Below are 12,373 nucleotides of genomic sequence, written 5' to 3' on the forward strand. Positions count from 1 at the left end.
TTGCATTTGAACATGAACATTTTCTTCAGTGAACTCCCTGGAAGTATGAAGGTAGTGAAAATTCATTGTTTGTGGCCTTTTTGTTTATGGCCTTTTCTACCTTCACCAAAAAGATAGAGGAAGCAATTTCTGTGTTAAAGCAAACAACACAAAATTTAAATGGGTTAATGTCATTTGAAGCAGTCTTAAAAACACTTCCTATTCCTGTTTGGAGAACATGTGGTAACACAGTGACTGGGGACCCCTCAGTAAAAAAGGGAAAGGAAAAAATAAAGGAGAAACGAGTTCCTTCAGTTTCTTCATAAGCTTCAGGGTTGTTCCTCAGTTTTCTGACAGAGAAGCCTGTTTCGAATGTACATCTGCGAGAGATTTATTATATAGATTTGGCAGGAGATGCTCTGTGTTTATTTACCTAGAGAAATAAAATCCTCAGTTCCCAGTTGCAGGATGTCCTCAGGCATGCTGGAGAGGAGAAGAAAAAAAGGAAGGGCGATTTCGTGAGCCAGGTGGTTAAACTCCGCTCTGGAAAGCTGGATCCCATCCTCCATTAATTCCTAAGTAATACCAGACAAGTCATGGAACTAAACTGGAAGAAAAATAGGAGTTCCTGATTTCCCAGGTGCTCCTTTTTTTTTAATTTACATTGAGGATTTACAGAAGGGATGAATGTTCACAAATGAAATGTAAACATAAGAAGCTATATAAAGCAAAAATCTCTTGAGGATAAAGAGATGCGGCAAGGCTCAAATTTATGATTCCTTTTGACTGTGACATGTCTGGGCTTCAAATGCCAGTCTGCAGAGTGAGATCTGATTTCACTGGGGATGACTGTGCTCACAGCAGTATTTGTGATGCGCTCAGACACTGCTGTAATGACCGCATTAAGAGTCCCTGAAGAAATAAGTCATCCTTTTTTTTCTTTATATTTTTTTTTGGTCTGACAACTTTACCATAAATAAAACACAATTTAGAGGGGGAGAATAGTCTCTTCTAGACTAAGCTGGATGAGTGAGGAACAAGCCTGAGTACGTCTGTGCTGTATTCTGAGTGTGCCCAAAGACAAGACTGTGGTACCAAACAGATATGATTATGCCACTTTTTGGGGTGTTTATGCATGTTCAGGTGTGATGCTGCACCAAATGAATTAATTAATCCTTCCAGAAATTATGTGGTGCAAAACCACCTAAGCTGGCTCTGGGTGCATATATAGAGGATCAAGGTCTGGTGCTCTGTATGATCTCTCTTCTTCCAGATAAAGGCAAGGCACTCATGGCACAGTTGTAAGACAGTTAATAGGATCTGCTGCCTGTTTATAGGTGGCTGCAGAGGTGCTGGGGAATCTGTGGGTCACTGCAAATTTCCATCTCGGTGCCAGCTTCCTGCACACACCTGGGTGTTCTGCAGAGGTCAGTGCTCACTCCTGGCTAGCCCTCAAGGAGCACATAATGAGTGGGTAATTCTGGGGATCCTCATGCCTCCAGGCTCATCTTACTCTATATTTCAGCATTTTGTAATCTCAGCTCTGTTAGCTTTTCTTTTTCATTACTAGCTCAGGCTAAAAGATGGGAAGCTGAATGGAGAAACAACAGCTTTTCTGGATGATAGGGACCTGACCAGCCTGAGGGGCTCAGCACCACCCCAGGTGCTCTCTGTTTGCCTCCCTCCTGCCTGTCACTCAGCACAGAGCAGCCCTAGTCTCCATCCCCCTCACCTCTGCCTCGCTGCCTCCTCCTTCCTCCCTGCTTACTGTGACTTGGGAGGGGAATGCAGATTTATACGTTTCCTACATGTGCTTCTCCTTTATTCTGGTCTGTCTGTGGCTGTTGATTTCTCCTTCTCGTAGGTGAGTATCTCTTAGCTCTCATCTTCCTTTCTCTTTGACCTTTCCTCTGCTCCTCTTAAGGCATTCTCTCCTCTCATGCTGTGAAATGTTCATGCTGCCTCATGCTGTGAAATGATCTCTCTCACGCTCTCTCTCTGGCACAATGCTCAGCACTTTCTGAAGGATGCCGTTTCACAGTAAATACATGAGCACAGCATCTGACCGCTGTTCTCTGCATCTGTCTGATCAGATGCAGTATTTTAAAGGTGCTTCTACAACACCACAGATATCTATCTTAGCATTTTCCTTCCCAGCTCTGTTGAAATACACATCAGACAGTTCATTTTTTAAGCCAGCCTGAGATTACTGGCACATGCAGTGCCACCCCAGCTGGCACAGCTTGACCAGGGTAGGGCTGACTGCATTATTCTCCATTTCCCCTTTAAAACACTCCATCTTTCTGACACTCCAGCTCTCGCAGAGAGACTGTGTGGTCAGGTGACGCTCTGACAGGCGCTTTGCTGCAGTGTAGCATCTTTGGAACAGCCACAGCTCTTTGCACACAGTGTGTGGGCCCCAAGAGCACCAGGGTCACAATGGGGCTGTGCATCCATGCAGCACCTGTGGTGCTGAGCTCTGTGGCACCAGCCTGTGGCCAGGCTTCTTGGGAGCCCTTTCCCGTGGGTGCCTCAGGCCTGTGCTGGTCTGGTGCTGCCTCATCACCGTGACCATTTTTTATTGATCTCTGAACCACTGAATCATTAAACAGAGGTCATGAAAACATCTTTATTCCGCTGAAAACATGAGCTCATCCTTCCTGGTATTGCAGGGGACAGGAGAGAACAGGAGACGTGGGGGCTGGGAGAAAGAAAGTGTGGGCTGCTGCAGCAACCTGGGCAGAGTGGAGAGCTCAGAGATGAGGTGGCTGAAACACAGGGCCAGGAGATGGGCCGTGTCCCATCCCATTCCTGTTACTGGAGGTAGCCTCTTACCCCAGGACACATTAGGTTCTCTCTGTAAAGTAACAGACACAGAAATCTTGTTCCCTTCTGGAAGAAGATACCACATTAACCCGCTGCTGCCCACCGCAGCCCTCCCAAGTGGTGGCATGTGGCTGTGTCACCCACACTGTCCCAGGGCACCGAGATGTCTGTGCATCATCTCTGGCTTGAGGTTGCAGACTTCTGGTTCCTAACCCTAGAGAAAGGCACTTTACTCTCCCTTGTTCTCATACCGCGGAAGAGTTAATGCAGAAGTAGAAAGGAATTTAACCTGCTCTAGTATTTATGCCTTAAATTTATTTTCTTACGCTCCTTCTTTGAGCCTTTTTTTAAATTTTTTTAAATCTGAAGGGATCCTTCTGGGTGGAAAAACACTTCTCGCAGGGATTATGTTTCACTCTTTACCAGCTAAGCTACAGACAAATATTTCCTCTGACAGTGGCGTTAGGCGTCCATCCGCTCCCGGCTCCAGCAGCAGGCGGTGCAGGCTGTGCCCCACGGCCACTCGGACTCTGCGGGCATAGATTCAGGGTAAATACGAAGGACCGCACCGCAGGTACCGCGTACCCGCAGAGCAACCGCTCGGGAGGGCTCCCGAAGGGCTCGAAAGCCGGGTGCTGCGGCACGCACCCATCGCGGGTGCGGGGAACTCCGGGCCCGGACCCCTGCAGCCTCTCCGCGGTGCGGGAGGGGCGGAAGACGGTGCGAGGCAGTTGGGAAAGAGTTAAGGGAAGGTGGCGGGGAAGGCCGGCTGTCGGAAGCGAGCATGTGCAGATTGCAACCGCATCCACACTACGGGCGAGTGGCACGGGCGCGCTTCGCCTCCCGCAGCCGCCGGTCGCAGGGCACCCATGGACCCCGGTGAGGCGAGGGCCCGCGGCGGGGGGAGGCGCGGCGGCCGCCCGGCACCTGCCCGCGACGCGCCCCGGCGCCCGGCGGCCTCCCCGCGGCCGGAGATGCGCCGCCCGGGGCGGAGGGCGGGCGCCCGGCGCTACCGCTTTCGGTTTGGCAGCGGGGGCCGCCTGCACCGCCGGGCCGCTGCCGCGCCTCCCGCTCTGCGGGCGGCCGTGGGGTACCCGGGCGGCCGCCGGTCTCGGGCAGACAAAGGCGGCGGCACGGGGCCCGCAGTCGCCCCCTCCCGGGAGCGGTCGTGGGGAGCCGCGACCCCGAGCGCCGCCGCGATGTCCTGGGGTGCGGAGCGCCGGGCGGGCGGAGGGAGGAAGGCAGCGGTGCGGGGGGGCGGCTGGAGCTGCGGAGATGAGGAGGTTGGGGCTGCTTTTCTTCTGAGTTGTGACGTGTTTTGAACAAAGAGAGGTGTTGTGAAATATCCTCGTTGTATTGGTTTCAGTAACTCTTTGTGCTGGGAAAGGACAAATCCATGTCCAGCACCCCAGAACCGGGAGGGGGAGGTGGCGACATCCCCCTCAATGATTTCTCTGCAGCCCCGGGGACCGCTCGTGCTGCGGTACCGGGAGGTCAGGAACCCGGATATCGGCACTGTTCAAACGAGGGATCTTTCTACCGCTGCTTTTACGTTTTAAATCGCTCTCGGGATGCTTGCTCTTGTTCCATTTTTGGTATGGAAAACATCCAGAACAGCTGAATTTTTGCGAAATGGAAAATGTGCTTCCTCCTGCCCATCCCCTGCAGCAGGGTTTTGACTACTGTCCCCAGGTTTTGCGGCACGGAGACGCAGCGGGGATTGCCCTTCCCTCGTCCCCTCTCCGTCAGTCGCTGTGCAACGCGGGGCTTCCCGGGGAGCTCCGCATCGCCGCCCCGGGGGGAGCACCGACGTGCCAAGTCCCCCTGATCATGCAGCGCAGGCAGTGCATCTCTGTCAGATGAAATGTTTGGTATTGTTCTCTGGGCATCGGGTGCTTGGCAGGTTTGTTCTGGTTCCCTCCTAATTCTAAGGTAGAGCAGTACCTGCTGGGGATGGGGGTATTTGCAGGTGGTGGTAGTTCCACGATGGAGCCTTGTGTCAGGATTTTCAAAGGGACTGGATTGCCCAAAGCATTGCTTGTGGATCGTGAGAGCTCTGATGCATCAATACATGAGCTGCAGCAGCTGAGAATGGGGCTCGGTGCTGCTTGGGTGTAATTAGAAAGCTGTGAAAAAAACGAAATGTTCATAGAATTGCTAGGAAACAGCAAAATTTAGGTGACTGAGATGCAGGTGTGAGTTTCTGTGGCCACTTCTGCAGGTGCTGGGGAAGGTACTACAGGAGACCTGCCCACAGGGTACTGCCATGCTCATGGTGCACCCTGGGGGCTCACGAACTGTAGTGTCCTACTACATGCTGGGTTTTCTGTGCCTCCAAGGCACAGTGTCCTGCTGCAGGGCAGGAAGCTGGGGCAGCTTCCTCTGGGAAGGTCTGATTTTGGGTCTCTGGATGCTGGGCCCCAGGGCAGGCTGCAGGATGGGACCAGGGGTCACAGTGTGAGTCATGGGCAGTGGTGGATGGGGGCCAAGGGCAGCACAGGGCTGTGCGTAGGTATGGAACAGTGCCTGGCCAGGGGGCTCTGCAGTTCTACTGGTGGTGTCACAGCATGAGGTAAAGATGAACTTAACCTTGGAGCAAGGCTTTGTGTGCAATGGGGGAAGGGCTTCTTTGGGTGAACTGGTGGACCTGGCAGTGTTTGGAGCTTTCAGACTGAAGTACCTTTTTATGATCTCTACTTCAGTTCATCATCTTGAAGTCTTAAGGAGTGCAGATGCAGGATCTCCTTGACCTTTTACTTTGTTAGTCTGCTTATTCCTTCACATCAAGAGAACGAGTTGTGTTGCGTTGTCCTGGAGGTATGCACATCACTCATTCATTTGGGTACGGTGATGGCTGCACCCAGTTCTCACACTGCAGGGCTGTGGGTGGTCCCTGTGCTGTGCAGGAAGAGTACTCTCTCTCAGTGCCCAATTCACCCCATGACTGAAGTTCTTGCCTCCCTCTGTAGCACCAGCAATGAGCCAGGTGAGGCTGAATGCACCAGGAGGTCTGGGGAGGTGGGAGAGAGGGTGATGGCCCCATCAAGAACCAGCACAGGGGTTTTTGGTCATGGAAGATAAAGGAGAAGCAACTGGGACAGCGTCCAGAGAAGAGAAGCCCAATGCAGTGATATGAAGGAGTCCTGATGGCTGGCGTGGGAACTGCAGAATAAATGGGAAATTTTATTGTTGGCATTTGTGCATTAGGAGTCTTTGTTTCTGGGCTGCATTTAAGAGATATTGTGTTTAAGGAAATTGAATCAAGTTTTTTTTTTTTTTTTGTTTGTTTCATTTTGTTGTTGTTGTTGGTTTGGTTTTTTTTTTCAGTTTTGTGGATTTTTTTTTTCCTTACGCTCAGGATGCTGCTATAGCACAGTAAAACAAGAGAGCTACCAACATGACTAATTAAAGGGCAGCAGTGTGTCATTCCCCTGGGCTAATTATTCTGTAGAAAATGGGTCAATTACTTGGACAAATTGTTTGCCAGCAGGAGGCAGGAAAAGGCTCCGCTCTTCTCCTCCCTGCAGAGCACTGCCCACCTCCATGTGAAGGCTTTGGAGAGTTGCTGGAGCCCAGGGTGTTCAGATGCTCAGTGCATCCATTCTCAGGCAAGGAGTGGAAGTGTCTCCCATTGTACAGTAGAGATAATGGGTCCTGGTGTTTCTGTGACAACACGTGAAACAGGAGCATCCAGATGGCATCTGAGCTCTTGGTGAAAGGAGTGTGCAGGCAGCCAGAACAAGGCTAGTGAAGGCTTTGGCTCTCTGGACAGATGACCAGCCTCTCTGCTCATTTCTGATCAGTCAGAGCTCTGCATTCCTGGTGGTAAACGGTGCTCCCAATAAGATCTGGTGTGAGACAGAGCCTGGGCACTTCATGGGCTGTCTAAAACAAAGCTGAAGGGCATCTATCTGCAGGTGTGTACTGTTCTTCAATGTGTCCCCATAGGCTAAGTAAAAGTTCAGCTACCTTAGAAGTTTGTAGGCATATCTGAATGAGATTGTCTTTCATGTATGAGTTCAGAAGCATCTAATTAGTCTGTATGAAAGAGAGTAGCATTTTGTTACCTTTGTTTTGTTCTAGATTTTTACTGGTGCCAGCACACAAGTTTGCCACAACCTTATCTCAACCCCCTCCGCCCTCGCAGGCTTCTGTCAAAGCTGGATTAGATTACAGAGAGAATCTTCTCTACCACAGATGTGTACTGTCTTGCTTTCATTGCATAAGATCCAAGCATTAGTAGTCATTGGATAAGTGCTGATAGCATGAATGACCTAGCAGGAAGGGCTCCTTCCCAGCTACCCTGTGCTCAGGTGCGCTGGTGCTGAGCCTGCACCAGGGCTGCTGCCAGGCACTGTGCTGTGCTCTTTGGCTCACGTGGGAGGTGACGAGGTATTTCTGAAGGGGGAAGCTCTCTCCTAGTATGGACAGCTGTGACGCAGAGTGCTCCCAAGTGCCTGCTGGGTTTGCTGTTTTCTTTGGTTTGTTCTCATCCAGAATATATGCGCATGAGATGGTCAGATTCATCCAGCTCCATCAGCTTAATCTTGGCTAAGAACTTCTGGCTGAACTGCATCCATTTGCAGCTCTAGGTGGGGTGGGTTCTTGCTGCGATCAGCAGTGTTGGCAGAGGTGGGTGTGTGCAGCCAGCAAGACGGTCTTCAGCCGAGGTGTCCTCCTTGGATCTCAGATTGGCTGAGGCTCACGGTAAGGGTGTTTCCAGTATGTACCAGGAGAGGAATGATTTCTTTGTGTGATGCCTGGTGTTTTGAAAATGTGCATATGGTTTCCACTAGTGGCATGATAGGTGCCATGTGATTGGGTTTATTTTGATCCAGCAGGTCTTTCCAAGGCAAGTCTCTCTATTAAGCCTTTAATTGGTCGTCGACTTGCACAAGAGCCACAGGATGTAGGGCAGAGTTTATAAAATTGCTCTAATGTCTACTAGCAAGAGAGGAGCTGCTGTGAAGGTAAGATTCATTAGCTTTATAGAGCCTGGCTATCCTTGCTTGGGGTTTTTCATCGCCAGTTAATACTTTGCCATAGGGATGAGATACGGGGTTTCCAAAACTTCACCTTTGGTCACTTGAGCTGACAGGGACTATGTGCTGTAAGCGGAGCCCCAGGCAGCTGAGATGCTTTCTGTGCAGCTGAAGACAGAGGTGCATATATAAAGTAGACAGTTTATGTTTTATTGGCATATAACTTGTGGATGTGAAAAGGTCTATCTCTACGGGGCAAGTTCTTTTTAGAGCTGATTATACCTTTTTGGAAACAATGCCTAGTTTTGCTATTCGTATTATGAGGTATTAATGTAAAGGCAGCTAAAGGCTCAATTCTTTCATAGATTAGCTAGAGTGTAATTACGTTTTCAAAGAGCAGATCGATAGGTACAACATGTTCTTTTCTAAAAATGCCATGTATGCACATGTTCTGATTTACCTCTGCTTTTCATAGTGGGAGCCCAGAAGCTATAGCAGCACTTAGTACTGCAGCCTCAGTTTGGGGTATGTACTGTGGAGTAGGGGGAAGGTTGGATTTTTCTTTTTCTTTCCCAGGTAGTGAAAGTATCGGATTCTCATGATAGAATTTTAATTTGCATGGTGTGAGACTGGACAGTCCTTGTTTTCCTAACAATGTCATGACAAAGATTATAATTTGCTGCTCTTAGGACCAGGGCTTAACAATGTTTGGAGTACTAAAAAAGCTGTAAGTGCTTCCACAACATCTTTCATCTGAAAATCTTTCTGTTGTTAATGAAGAACCTCTCTGTCATTTTGCAGACAAGCAGATAAAATAAAATGCTTGCATAGAAACATTCTGAAAGCCACTTATATACAGGAATCTTAATGCTTCAACCTGCTTTTGAGCTACTATCTTGTCCTTTCTCTTTTGCCAGAAAAGAAGACACAGGCATTAATTTTGGTAGAACTTTAGTAGATTTTTAATCTATTTTTTTTTTAAATTGATTTAGGAAGCATGAAAGTGAGACGTTATTATGTAACGTCTCTTAAGTGTGCATGTGATACTTGAAAAATGGTAATCAGATAAATTGCTAAGCAACTGTACCCTGCCTTCAGTTACCAAAAAGCCAGTGACTTCACTTTCATAATGTAACATGCTCTATACTTCTCCATGAAGCACGTGTAGGTGGAGTTCTGTGAGATTTGCTCCTTTTTAACTCCCCTCCTGCTTGACTGCCATATTGTGAGGTCAGCTTTGACTGTGGTTTTACAGAAATGTATCCACAGAACCCGAAAGCAACAGAACAAATGTTAGATGAGCTGTTCAAAATAATGAAGTGTAAGTAAGTGTGTATATAAGGAAACAGCCATTCTCTCCCACAGACCTTCACCAGCTTGTAGAGAGCAGGACATAGCTCATCCCTGGGAACACAAGAGGTAAGAAAGAGAGAGACTGGTTAAAAGGTGCATGGCAGAGAAGTGTGGCAAGCTGTGGGAAACCTCGAACACCCACAGCGACCCATTTGCCCCGTAGTGTTGAGAGCTGCAATAATGCACAAGAACCTATGTGTAGAGCCAGCTGGCTTGTTCTCATCGTCTTAGTATGAAGGGAATGGGAGGAACATCAGCAGTGAAGTGTGCATGGAGAAACAGTAAGTAGGACTCTGATAACATAAGGAAGATCTGGGGGATTTTGTTTGAAACCTGGCTATTTGACATTGCAGGGTGTGTCTTAGAAATCCTGCAGGGTAACTGCAACAACAACTAAATAGACTCTTGTTGGTTATTCTGAAATTCTGCTTCTTGTTGGTAACCATCCACAGTGTCATTTGCAGCTCCCGTGACTGTGTGGAGCACCTGCCCAAGGCTCTCCAGTGCTTGCTGTTGCCAGCACTTTTAGGAGCATGCTGAGACTGAAGGCCTGCCAGAAGCCACAGTGGGCTGACATGGAGGTATTTGGGAAAGGATGCTCCTGACCTCACAAATACTTAGGTTTTTTTTTGCAGGTGTTTTGCCCGCTACTGTTTTATGGAGTTTTGCAACCTCTTGCTGTGCTCCTCTTCCAGCCCAGACATAATCTTAGGGGATGGTGCAGCCCTACCTCCTGCCTCTGGGAGGGAGTGCCACATTCCCTGTGGTATGTGCCTGGAGTTTGGGGATCCCAGAGTCTGACTGCTCCGTGTGCTGGAAACCCCAACCAAAGGGCAGAAGGAAGGGCATGCTGGGGTTTGTTTGGTTGACATTTGCATCGCCTTCCACAGAGGTCTTGCAGGGGTGGGGGTACATTGCTGAGAAGTTGTTTGCTTTCTGCTTCGGATAAACTGAGTATAGGTGTTGCTGAGGGGCTTCTCTGTTGGTGGAACAGCTCCATTTAATTGCCAGATAGTGGCATGGACCTGAGTTTTCTGGTGTGCTTTGCAAATCGTGCGAAGGCGTAAGCAAACAGGTGAAGGAATACACATGCAGCCACTTGGCAGCCAGGAATTTCATTTCCATCCAGTTCTCACTGGATGAGTGCTGCTCCTTTGCTTACTGAAGTGCAGCCCCCATCTGCTGCTGCTGGCATCTGAGAGGAGCCTGAGTCCCACATTGCAGTGGGCTTCAGATTGTAATTCTTTTTATTTTTTTGAATGGCCACACACCACTGCTGAATATTTGTTGTAGTTGTTGATTTTTGCTAATACAAACATTACACCTTTTTAATCATTAGCATTTCAGCACAAGAAGTTCACTTATCATTTATGTGACCTTTTCTGACCAGCCAAAGTGCTGTGAACTCCAAGGTCAAGCCTTTATCTTAAGCGCTGCCTTTCTGCTCTTATGTTACGACACAGTCTTTGCTAACAAAGAGTTTCTTTTTCTTTCTAGTGTAGTTACACGTGCAACTAAAGCTATGGTTTCTTGAACATTTTGAGCTCATAGAAATGAAAGTGGCTTTTTTGTTTGCTTCCCTTATTGGGGAAAAAAAAAAAAAAAAAAAAAAAAAAAAGAAAAGGAACTTCTTCCTGCTGGGTGGAGGCCTGAGAGTCAGATCTGAGCGGTGATATGGCTGAGAACAGAGAGAATTTTGGGAGCAGTATTCAGATGAATGACAAATCCCTTAATTGGAGTCTCTGTGACACTGTGGGTGGCTGTAGGGCTGGTGCTAGGGGAAGGGTTGAGCAGTGCAGGAAGGTGCAGGACAGGACAGAGCTGTCCCAGTGTTGTCCCCCTTCCAGGAGAACTTCTCAGCCCCATTCTGTCCTTCACTCCCATGCCAAACATTTGAGCGAGGATGGAGCGCTCACACTGATATACACAGAACTCATCTGGCAATAAATATACCCTTTCAAAAATGTACTTTGTTTTTTTTCCAGGGTGTGCCCAGCCTTGTGGCAAACAGTGGGTGTATGTGTTTATTAACTGGGTTCAGAGAAACAAAACAGGTGACCCAGAGCACAGCTCCTGGTTTAAAAGCAGCGCTGTGTTTTCTGGTCTTCAGGTTTGTGCCTTGAAGGAGCCAAGAGTGTTACAGCTGCTTGTTCTGTAGCATTTTGTTCTTCACTCTTTTACAAAACAAATTATAGTCAAATAGATCTGACTACGTAAAAAGAGTTCTCTGTGTTCTTTAAAATGCATTTCTAGGAAATACTTCTTGAAATTTTGTATGCAAGCATCTGATAAATAGCTCAGTGGAAACCAATACTCTACTGTAACAAAATGCATACAATGAAAATAGAGTACGTGCGAATAATTTACAGGAACATCACGTTTAGAGCAATTTAAATGAGAGCTTATAAACAACAGCCGTTCTTTCCAATGTGACGTATAAGTACCTGGCTGTTAAAATAGCAGCTATTCCTCATGGTAAGGGAGGCTCCAAAGCAGAGGCTAACCTCAGTGCATGTGCAGGAAATGCTCGGTGTGTCTCGTAATACCCATGTTACATTGATTTAATTAGTGGGTTTATGCTATTCATCACTCCGCTAATCTTGGTGGGAAGGTTTTGTTGGGGGAGGATTAGTTATTTAATCTGTGCTTTTTTTATTGGAATGTTTTTGTAGTTCAGTGTTATCTAAAGGCAAATGGTGTGTTTCTTCTGTTGTTTGTATTGCGTTTGTTTGTTTTTAAGGGAAAATGTTTCTCTTGAGTTACTGTTGGATTTAGGTGCCCAAAATTTTACATTTGTTGAGATCTGATAAATGTTTATAATATCTGAAGGGAGGTGGGGTGCAGATGGATGAGGCCAGGCTCAGGTGTGTAGTAATAGTACAAGTAGAACAGCCTAAAATTTGTATGTGGGAAGCTCCTTACTAACATGTAGAATAACTTCTTTATGGTAAGGGTGATGGAGAACTGGAACAGATTACCCAGAGAGGTGGTGGGGTCTCCTTCTACGGAGATATCCAAGGCTCATCTGGATGCTTACCTATGTGATCTGTTGCAGGATACTTGCTGTAGTGGGAGGGGTGGGACTTGGTGATCTCATGAGGTACCTTCCAACCCTTGCATTTCTGTGATAACATGAAGATCCTGTTTGTTACGCAGTCTGGCACATAGGTGTTCTTGCTCTGTAACTTCGTCACATGCCATTAATCTAGAAAATTGCAGTGTGTAGACAAGCC

General features: G+C 47.8%; 1 protein-coding gene across 2 annotated transcripts in view; it reads left to right on the forward strand.

Moving 5' to 3' along the window:
* The first annotated feature begins 3,573 nt into the window (after positions 1–3,573).
* TMEM229B (transmembrane protein 229B) overlaps positions 3,574–12,373 on the forward strand; it is a 31,400-nt gene continuing 22,600 nt past the window's right edge. For both annotated transcript variants that reach the window (XM_015864807.2, XM_015864809.2), the window contains exon 1: positions 3,574–3,684. The gene's annotated coding sequence lies outside the window, so the exon portion shown is untranslated. The remainder of the gene's footprint in view (positions 3,685–12,373) is intronic.

Source organism: Coturnix japonica, chromosome 5, assembly GCF_001577835.2.
Source record: "Coturnix japonica isolate 7356 chromosome 5, Coturnix japonica 2.1, whole genome shotgun sequence".
Lineage (NCBI taxonomy): Eukaryota > Metazoa > Chordata > Aves > Galliformes > Phasianidae > Coturnix > Coturnix japonica.